Source organism: Pinus tabuliformis, chromosome 1_1 (assembly GCF_031772625.1).
Source record: "Pinus tabuliformis cultivar Carrire ecotype Pingquan chromosome 1_1, CPIR1, whole genome shotgun sequence".
In the NCBI taxonomy this organism is placed as follows: domain Eukaryota; kingdom Viridiplantae; phylum Streptophyta; class Pinopsida; order Pinales; family Pinaceae; genus Pinus; species Pinus tabuliformis.
Genome location: NC_142297.1, coordinates 702,824,441 through 702,834,375, shown reverse-complemented (window position 1 = coordinate 702,834,375; position 9,935 = coordinate 702,824,441). Strand labels below are relative to the sequence as shown.

Sequence of the window (9,935 nt, the reverse complement as noted above, 5' to 3'; positions counted from 1 at the left end):
GGAAAATATTGTGTCAAATACAATGATTGGAAAATATTATGTCATACCCAATGAAAAAAAGGATGGGAAGAAAACAAATAGATGTGGTAGATCCATGGGTGAAAAAGAAAAGTCATAAATACTAAACATATTGCATATTTTTATAATTGCTTGCAAACCTCGCATAGATGCCTAATCTATGCATCATGAATAAGAGATTTGGATAGGTTATAATTCTAAGGAGAGGGGATAGATCACATATCAAACCAAATTTGATATGAAACCTTATTGGTTAACCTTAGTCTGGTTCTTGTTGAGAAGGAAGACTATGGTTTTTGTTGAGAAGGAATACCATGAAGATTGTTAGAAATAATCAAACAATGTAATCTAATAAATGGTTATGGATTGATTATTCATTTATATATTAGTCAAAGTTAACTATTCAAAAAACAAAAGAAAGAAAGAAATACGTTTATGGATTGATTATTCATTTATATCTTAGTCCGAGTTAATTATTCCAAAAAAACAAAAGAAAAAAAGAAACAAGGACCTACATGTTCATTGAGAAGAAACGATTGAGTTGGATTCTTCACTTATTCTTCTACCATATTTGATACAGGAACCCACGCACTAGTAACTATTTTGTTTTTTCCATGCATTTTAATGTTGCTTGTGCCGGGGCGAGGTGGAGGAAGAGGAGCAGCAGCAACTGGAAGAAGAGTTTGTGCAGTAGTCCATATGTTCACCTTATTAAATAAAAATAGATGAATATTCACCCTAAGTAATAAATTTTATTACATGAAACTCCTTTAACGTTTTCTTTCTCAATAACTTCTTTAGAAACATCTTTTAAACTTCGTACATTAATTTCTCTTTAAACCATATTTTCATGTACAATTAGTCATATAACCCTACCAATTGGTTTAAAACTTATATCTCCATTCCATTTACTCTTTGCAATTCCCTTTTGAGGAAAACGAACACTTCATTCTTATCTTCACTATACGATGTTGGACTTGACTTAGATTATTCAATTTTCAACCTTTATAATGGCTCAAAATTATCCTATTTAATTTTATAAAGAAATATTTTGATATCCATCTACAAAACATTGTGTTGCATGCCTATAAAAAATCTCAACGACGTAAATCAACCTCTATTATTTATTAAATCATAGTGTGCCTATCAAAATGTAATATTATTGCCTACCCCTTGTTCAAGGGAAAGCGTTGATATTGATAAGTAAAACTCAATTCACATCGCATTGCGAGAAAGATGTTCCAAGCCATTTTGATCAACATGGTGAAGGGACACCAAGGAGAGCGTCTCAGGTTGTATGCTCGAGGGATCATCCTTGACTACAAAAGGTCAAAATCAAACCAGTACCCAAATACTTCTCTGATCCAAATTGAAGGAGTCAATACACCAAAGGAAGTGGATTGGTATCTGGGAAAAAGGATGGCTTATATTTACAAGGCGAAAACCAAAATGGGGGGAACTAGGTACAGGTGTATTTGGGGCAAAGTAACAAGGCCGCATGGTAATAGTGGTGTTTTTAGGGAAAAATTTAGAACAAATTTTCAACCAAAGTCCATGGGAGGGAGAGTGAGAGTATTTATGTGCCCCAGCAACATATGAGGTTATTGTCACTACTTGGCCTACAAACTCATGGATGTTTCATATTTTAGTTTTGTTTCGATATGAGAGGCCTATTGTTGATGAAGTCGTTGATTTATGAGAACATTTTTCCTTCACAGCAAGATGTGAGGCAAATCTACCTTTTTTTCCTATAATATTTGGGTCTTTTGTTATTTTATTTTTACCTACATTAGAACTATGAAATCATGATTTTGACAATATGAGTACTGATAGTTGTTTGGTGTAGACATTTGCACATGTTATGTACTACTCTTTAAAATGTTGAATTCATTAAAATAGATCAAAACTGAAATTTTACTGAAAAACTATTTTGTTTGCTCCTACCAAAATTAATTAACATCAAAATTCCCTCTGAAATCCACTTAATATCATATTGGATGCCTAGTAAGCACTATTTGGGGCATTTCGTAGCATATGGGGCAATTCTAAGAATATCCTAGTGGTATTTAAATACTTGAGATACAGTGCAAAGTGAGGGTGGAGCAGTCAAAGACTCAAGGGACAATTGCAGAGCCATTTATAATGACACAGTAGATCAATGAGAATTTGAGACTTAGAGGGAATCTAGCTTCAGAGGGAGTCTAGATTCAAAGGGAATAGCGTTATAGGTGTAGCGATGAATTCAGGAGAGAGGCATCATCACTGTAAGATCATATTTGTGTAGTAGCATGGTGGACAGTGATATATGGTATAATTTCTTCATAGTGATTTCCAACGACAAGGAGTTAGATCAGTTTGACGATGTGAAGGAAAGAGGCTTCACAGATTGCAAACACCAACAGTGTGGATCAATTCAGATACATCATGTTCCCATGGACCATTAGATGGATAATATACTCATGAAGGGTCTAGGTAGGGCCAAGTTCATCTAGTTCAGAGAACAAATGGGTTTAGTGGAAAACACTTTCCTTGCTAAGAGGGAGTGTTAGTTTTTTATTTTGGTAGTAGAAAACATGTGTTCTAGTCTCATATGATGTCTAAGAGGCTAAGGAACACGAGACCTCCAAAACCCATAAATAGTTTCGAGAGATATCACTCAGAAAAAACCTTAATTAAATTAATTAAACCATAATTTAGTTTTTTTCCTGAGTCTAACTTAGGAAAAGTGGCTAGTTAACGTTAATTAATTAAGGAAGTTTTATTTTGAACTACAAACTTCCATGGATGAATTCAAGATGATATTAGACATTGGTTGAGATGTAATCATGGTCATTGAGACTCCAACAAGAGATTATAACAACAAGTTGAATGGCATGGAAATGGGATTAGTTATATTATAACCAATTCGACTACCTAGTTAAAGGTATTCAATAATGTCACAGTTAAAGCTATGGAAAGCATTGGAGAGAGGTATCAACAAATATTTAGGAGAAGAGATTCCAGAGGAATATTTCCTCAGTATTTCTAGTGTCCAAAAGACAAGAAAGTGTTAGAAAATCGAAAAGGTGGAAAAACAATTGTGTTGACAATGACTTGTGATGTTCTTGTATTCTTATTAGCTTTCTTTAATTTCTACTTTTTATCTTATTTTCATCAATAAATCATCAAATTGAAACATGAATATCAAGGACACCAGATATAGGCACTTATCCAAGGCTAAAACCTCTATAGGGGAAAATACTTTCAAACTATTCCACAGTATACTCAAATCAAACTTGAGACAATCCAAGGCCTTAGAATAGACCAACACACCTTCCTCCTCCACCAAGTAAACCTTACAAGATGATTCTACAAAATTTAGTAGTCTATTCTTGTCGACCATAGTTAGTCGAGCAACAACCCGGAACTTTGGCTTCCCAACTTCAAGATTTCAACCCTACTGCAACCCTACAACTTTGACACTCCTACAACTCCATAATTTCACACATTTGAATCACAAGAGGGAGAAAATTGTCTCCAAAATTCTTCGATAGGGTTTCCTCTTCTTTGCTAGGGTTTTTCTCCTTCTTCTAAGAATTTTGCACCCTCTTTTCTTCTCCAACAACTGCATATCAAACTTGTTGAGAATGTGCCTTAAATGAGGTTAAATTGTTGTCTTTATATAGTGGTTTTTGTCTCCTTATAAGGTCGACCTGTCCAGGCTGAGGCCAACTTGGTCGAGGATTCCTAAATGACTTAATTTACATCAAAATAAATTTATTGCTGGAGAGATAAAGCCCAATAAGGGTTTGTTACATGATCACAAATACTAGGACTCAAGACATAAACCTTAGAACCCTACAATGGAGGCTTTAACCTATTAATCATTGACCCAAGAATGAAACCCATGCTTTAATAAGTTAATTTACTTTAATAATAGATTTTATTTTTCTTTCTTTTGAAAAATATATTACATCATGGCTCAAATACAATTATGAAAACCGACACTAGTTATATTCTTCAACACTCCCTCTTAACTAGGGAGGTATTCATAGTTACATATATATATATAGGTATATGGATTATCTTGCACAGTAGTCTATCTGTTCACCTTATTACATAAAAATAGATGAATATTCACCCTAAGTAATAAATTTTATTACATGAAACTCCTTTAACGTTTTCTTTCTCAATAACTTCTTTAGAAACATCTTTTAAACTTCGTTCATTAATTTCTCTTTAAACCATATTTTCATGTACAATTAGTCATATAACCCTACCAATTGGTTTAAAACTTATATCTCCATTCCATTTACTCTTTTCAATTCCCTTTTCCAAATAACGAACACTTCAATCTTATCTTCACTATACGATGTTCGACTTGACTTAGATTATTCAATTTTCAACCTTTATAATGGCTCAAAATTATCCTATTTAATTTTATAAGGAAAGATTTTGATATCCATCTACAAAACATTGTGTTGCATGCCTATAAAAAAGCTCAACGACGTACATCAACCTCTATTATTTATTAAATCATAGTGTGCCTATCATAATGTAATATTATTGCCTACCCCTTGTTCAAGGGAAAGCGCTGATATTGATAAGTAAAACTCAATTCACATCACATTGCGAGATAGATGTTCCAAGCCATTTTGATCAACATGGTGAAGGGACACCAAGGAGAGTGTCTCAGGTTGTATGTTCGAGGGATCATCCTTGGCTGCAAAAGGTCAAAATCAAACCAGTACCCAAATAAATCTCTAATTCAAATTGAAGGAGTCAATACACCAAAGGAAGTGGATTGGTATCTGGGAAAAAGGATGGCCTATATTTACAAGGTGAAAACCAAGAAGGGGGGAACTAAGTACAGGTGTATTTGGGGAAAAGGGACAAGCCCGCATGGTAACAGTGGTGTTGTTAGGGCAAAATTTAGAACAAATTTTCCACCAAAGTCCATGGGAGGGAGAGTGAGAGTATTTATGTACCCTAGCAGCATATGAGGTTGCTGTCACTACTCGGCATAAAAACTCATGGATGTTTCATATTTTAGTTTTGTTTCGATATGAGAGGCCTATTGTTGATGAAGCCGTTGATTTATGAGAACATTTTTCCTTCACAGCAAGATGTGAGGCAAATCTACCTTTTTTTTCCTATAATATTTGGGTCTTTTGTTATTTTATTTTTACCTACATTAGAACTATGAAATCATGATTTTGACAATATGAGTATTGATAGTTGTTTGGTGTAGACATTTGCACATGTTATGTACTACTCTTTAAAATGTTCAGTTCATTAAAATAGATCAAAACTAAAATTTTATTGAAAAACCATTTTGTTTGTTCCTGCCAAAATTAATTAACATCAAAGTTCCCTCTGAAATCCGCTTAATATCATATTGGATGACCAGTAAGAACTATTTGGGGCATTTCATAGTAGATGGGGAAATTCTGAGAATCGCCTGGTGGTATTTAAATACTTGAGATACAGTGCAAAGTGAGGGTGGAGCAGTCAAAGACTCAAGGGACAATTGCAGAGCCATTTATAATGACACAGTAGATCAGTGAGAATTTGAGACTTAGAGGGAGTCTAGCTTCAGAGGGAGTCTATATTCAAAGGGAATAGCGCTATAGGTGTAGCGATGAATTCAGCATAGATGCATCATCACTGTGAGATCATATTTGTGTAGTAGCATGGTGGACAGTGATATATGGTATAATTTCTTCGTAGTGATTTCCAATGACAAGGAGTTAGATCAGTTTGAAGATGTGAAGGAAAGAGGCTTCATAGATGTCAAACACCAATAGTGTGGATTCATTTAGATACATCATGTTCCCAAAGACCATTAGATGGATAATATACTCATGAAGGGTCTAGGTAGGGCCAAGTTCATCTAGTTCAGAGAACAAATGGGTTTACTGGAAAACACTTTCCTTACTAAGAGGGAGTGTTAGTTTTTTATTTTGGTAGTAGAAAACATGTGTTCTAGTCTCATATGATTTCTAAGAGGCTAAGGAACACGAGACCTCCAAAACCCATAAATAGTTTCGAGAGATATCACTCAGAAAAAACCTTAATTAAATTAATTAAACCATAATTTAGTTTTTTTCCTGAGTCTAACTTAGGAAAAGTGGCCAGTTAAAGTTAATTAATTAAGGAAGTTTTATTTTGAACTACAAACTTCCATGGATGAATTCAAGATGATATTAGACATTGGTTTAGATGTAATCGTGGTCATTGAGACTCCAACAAGAGATTATAAAAAGAAGTTGAATGGCATGGAAATGTAATTAGTTATATTATAACCAATTCGACTACCTAGTTAACGGTATTCAGAAATGCCACAGTTAAAGCTACGGAAATCATTGGAGAGAGGTATCAACAAATATTCAGGAGAAGATATTCCAGAGGAATATTTCCTCAGTATTTCTAGTGTCCAAAAGACAAGAAAGTGTTAGAAAATCGAAAAGGAGGAAAAACAATTGTGTTGACAATGACTTGTGATATTCTTGTATTCTTAATAGCTTTCTTTAAGTTCTACTTTTTATCTTATTTTCATCAAGAAATCATTAATTTGAAACATGAATATCAAGGACACTAGATATAGGCACTTATCCATGGCTAAAACCCCTCTATAGGGGAAAATACTTTCAAACTCTTCCACTAGTATATTCAAATCAAACTTGAGACAATCCAAGACCTTAGAACAGACCAAGGGACCTTCCTCCTCCACCAAATCAATCTTCCAAGATGATTCTGCAAAACGTAGTAGTCTATTCTTGTCGACCAGAGTTAGCCCAACAATAACCTAGAACTTTGGCTTCCCAACATCAAAATTTCGACCCTACTGCAACCCTACAACTTTGGCCCTCCTACAACTCCATAATTTCACACATTTGAATCACAAGAGAGAGAAATTGTCTCCAAAATTCTTCGATAGGGTTTCCTCTTCTTTGCTAGGGTTTTTCTCCTTCTTCCAATAATTTCACACCCTCTTTTCTTCTCCAACAACTGCAAATCAAACTTGTTGAGAATGTGCCTTAAATGAGGTTGAATTGTTGTCTTTATATAGTTGTTTTTGTCTCCTTATGAGTTCGACTTGTCCAGGCTAAGGCCAACTTGGTCGAGGATTCCTAAATGACTTAATTTACATCAAAATAAATTTATTGCTGGAGAGATAAAGCCCAATAAGGGTTTCTTACATGACCACAAATACTAGGACTCAAGACATAAACCTTAGAACCCTACAATGGAGGCTTTAACCTATTAACCATTGACCCAAGAATGAAACCCATGCTTTAATAAGTTAATTTGTTTTAACAATAAATTTTATTTTTCTTTCTTTTGAAAAATATATTACATCATGGCTCATATACAATTATGAAGACTGATTCTAGTTATATTCTTCAACACTCCCTCTTAACTAGGGAGGTATTCATAGTTACATATATAGATAGGTATATGGAAGATCTTGAGCAGTAGTCTATCTACTCACCTTATTACATAAAAATAGATGAATATTCACCCTAAGTAATAAATTTTATTACATGAAACGCCTTTAACGTTTTCTTTCTCAATAACTTCTATAGAAACATCTTTTAAACTTCGTACATTAATTTCTCTTGAAACCATATTTTCATGTACAATTAGTCATATAACCCTACCATTTGGTTTAAAGCTTATATCTCCATTCCGTTTACTCTTTGCAATTCCCTTTCGCAGATAACAAACACTTCATTATTATCTTCACTATACGATGTTGGAATTGACTTCGATTATTCAATTTTCAACCTTTATAATGGCTCAAAATTATCCTATTTAATTTTATAAAGAAATATTTTGATATCCATCTACAAAAAATTGTGTTGCATGCCTATAAAAAAGCTCAACGACGTACATCGACCACTATTATTTATTAAATCATAGTGTGCCTGTCAAAATGTAATATTATTTCCTACCCCTTGTTCAAGGGAAAGCGCTGATATTGATAAGTAAAACTTAATTCACATCACATTGCGAGATAGATGTTCCAAGCCATTTTGATCAACATGGTGAAGGGATGCCAAGGAGATCATCTCAGGTTGTATGTTCAAGGGATCATCCTCGACTACAAAAGGTCAAAATTAAACCAGTACCCAAATACTTCTCTGATTCAAATTGAAGGGGTCAATACACCAAAGGAAGTGGATTGGTATCTGGGAAAAAGGATGGCCTATATTTACAAGGTGAAAACCAAGAAGGGGGGAACTAATTACAGGTGTATTTGGGGCAAAGTAACAAGGCCGCATGGTAACAATGGTGTTGTTAGGGAAAAATTTAGAACAAATTTTCCACCAAAGTCCATGGGAGGGAGAGTGAGAGTATTTATGTACCCCAGCAGCATATGAGGTTGTTGTCACTACTTGGCCTACAAACTCTCGGATGTTTCATATTTTAGTTTTGTTTCGATATGAGAGGCCTATTGTTGATGAAGCCGTTGATTTATGAGAACATTTTTCCTTCACAGGAAGATGTGATGCAAATTTACCTTTTTTTTCCTAGAATATTTGCGTCTTTTGTTATTTTATTTTTACCTACATTAGAACTATGAAATCATGATTTTGACAATATGAGTACTGATAGTTGTTTGGTGTAGACATCTGCACATGTTATGTACTACTCTTTAAAATTTTCAGTTCATTAAAATAGATCAAAATTGAAATTTTACTGAAAAACTATTTTGTTTGTTCCTGCCAAAATTAATTAACATCAAAATTCCCTCTGAAATCCGTTTAATATCATATCGGATGCCCAGTAAGCAATGTTTGGGGCATTTCGTAGTAGATGGGGCAATTCTGAGAATCGCTTGGTGGTATTTGAATACTTGAGATACAGTGCAAAGTGAGGGTGGAGCAGTCAAAGACTCAAGGGACAATTGCAGAGCCATTTATAGTGAGACAGTAGATCAGTGAGAATTTGATACTTAGAGGGAGTCTAGCTTCAGAGGGAGTCTAGATTCAAAGGGAATAGCGTTATAGGTGTAGCGATGAATTCAGCATAGAGGCATCATCACTGAAAGATCATATTTGTGTAGTAGCATGGTGGACAATGATATATGGTATAATTTCTTCATAGTGATTTCCAATGACAAGGCGTTAGATCAGTTTGAAGATGTGAAGGAAAGGGGCTTCACAGATGTCAACCACCAATAGTGTGGATCAATTCAGATACATCATGTTCCCATAGACCATTAGATGGCTAATATACTCATGAAGGGTCTAGGTAGGGCCAAGTTCATCTAGTTCAGAGAACAAATGGGTTTAGTGGAAAACACTTTCCTTGTTAAGAGGGAGTGTTAGTTTTTTATTTTGGTATTAGAAAACATGTGTTCTAGTCTCATATTATATCTAAGAGGCTAAGGAACACGAGACCGCCAAAACCCATAAATAGTTTTGAGAGATATCACTCAGAAAAAGCCTTAATTAAATTAATTAAACCATAATTTAGTTTTTTTCCTGATTCTAACTTGGTAAAAGTGGTTAGTTAAAGTTAATTAATTAAGGAATTTTTATTTTGAACTACAAACTTCCATGGATGAATTCAAGATGATATTAGACATTGGTTGAGATGTAATCGGGGTCATTGAGACTCCAACAAGAGATTATAACAACAAGTTGAATGGCATGGAAATGGGATTAGTTATATTATAACCAATTCGTCTACCTAGTTACGTGTATTCAAAAATGTCACAATTAAAGCTATGGAAAGCATTGGAGAGAGGTATCAACAAATATTTAGGAGAAGAGATTCCAAAGGAATATTTCCTCAGTATTTCTAGTGTCCAAAAGACAAGAAAGTGTTAGAAAATCGAAAAGGAGGAAAAAAGATTGTGTTGACAATGACTTGTGATATTCTTGTATTCTTATTAGCTTTCTTTAAGTTCTACTTTTTATCTTATT

At 34.2% G+C, this 9,935-nt stretch overlaps 3 pseudogenes; all 3 read left to right on the top strand.

Moving 5' to 3' along the window:
* Nucleotides 1-1,278: 1,278 nt before the first annotated feature.
* Nucleotides 1,279-1,617, top strand: LOC149215449 (large ribosomal subunit protein eL33y pseudogene; annotated as a pseudogene).
* A 3,044-nt stretch (nucleotides 1,618-4,661) lies between these two features.
* Nucleotides 4,662-5,004, top strand: LOC149215448 (large ribosomal subunit protein eL33y pseudogene; annotated as a pseudogene).
* Nucleotides 5,005-8,045: 3,041 nt separating this feature from the next.
* Nucleotides 8,046-8,500, top strand: LOC149215447 (large ribosomal subunit protein eL33y pseudogene; annotated as a pseudogene).
* The last annotated feature ends 1,435 nt before the right edge of the window (nucleotides 8,501-9,935 follow it).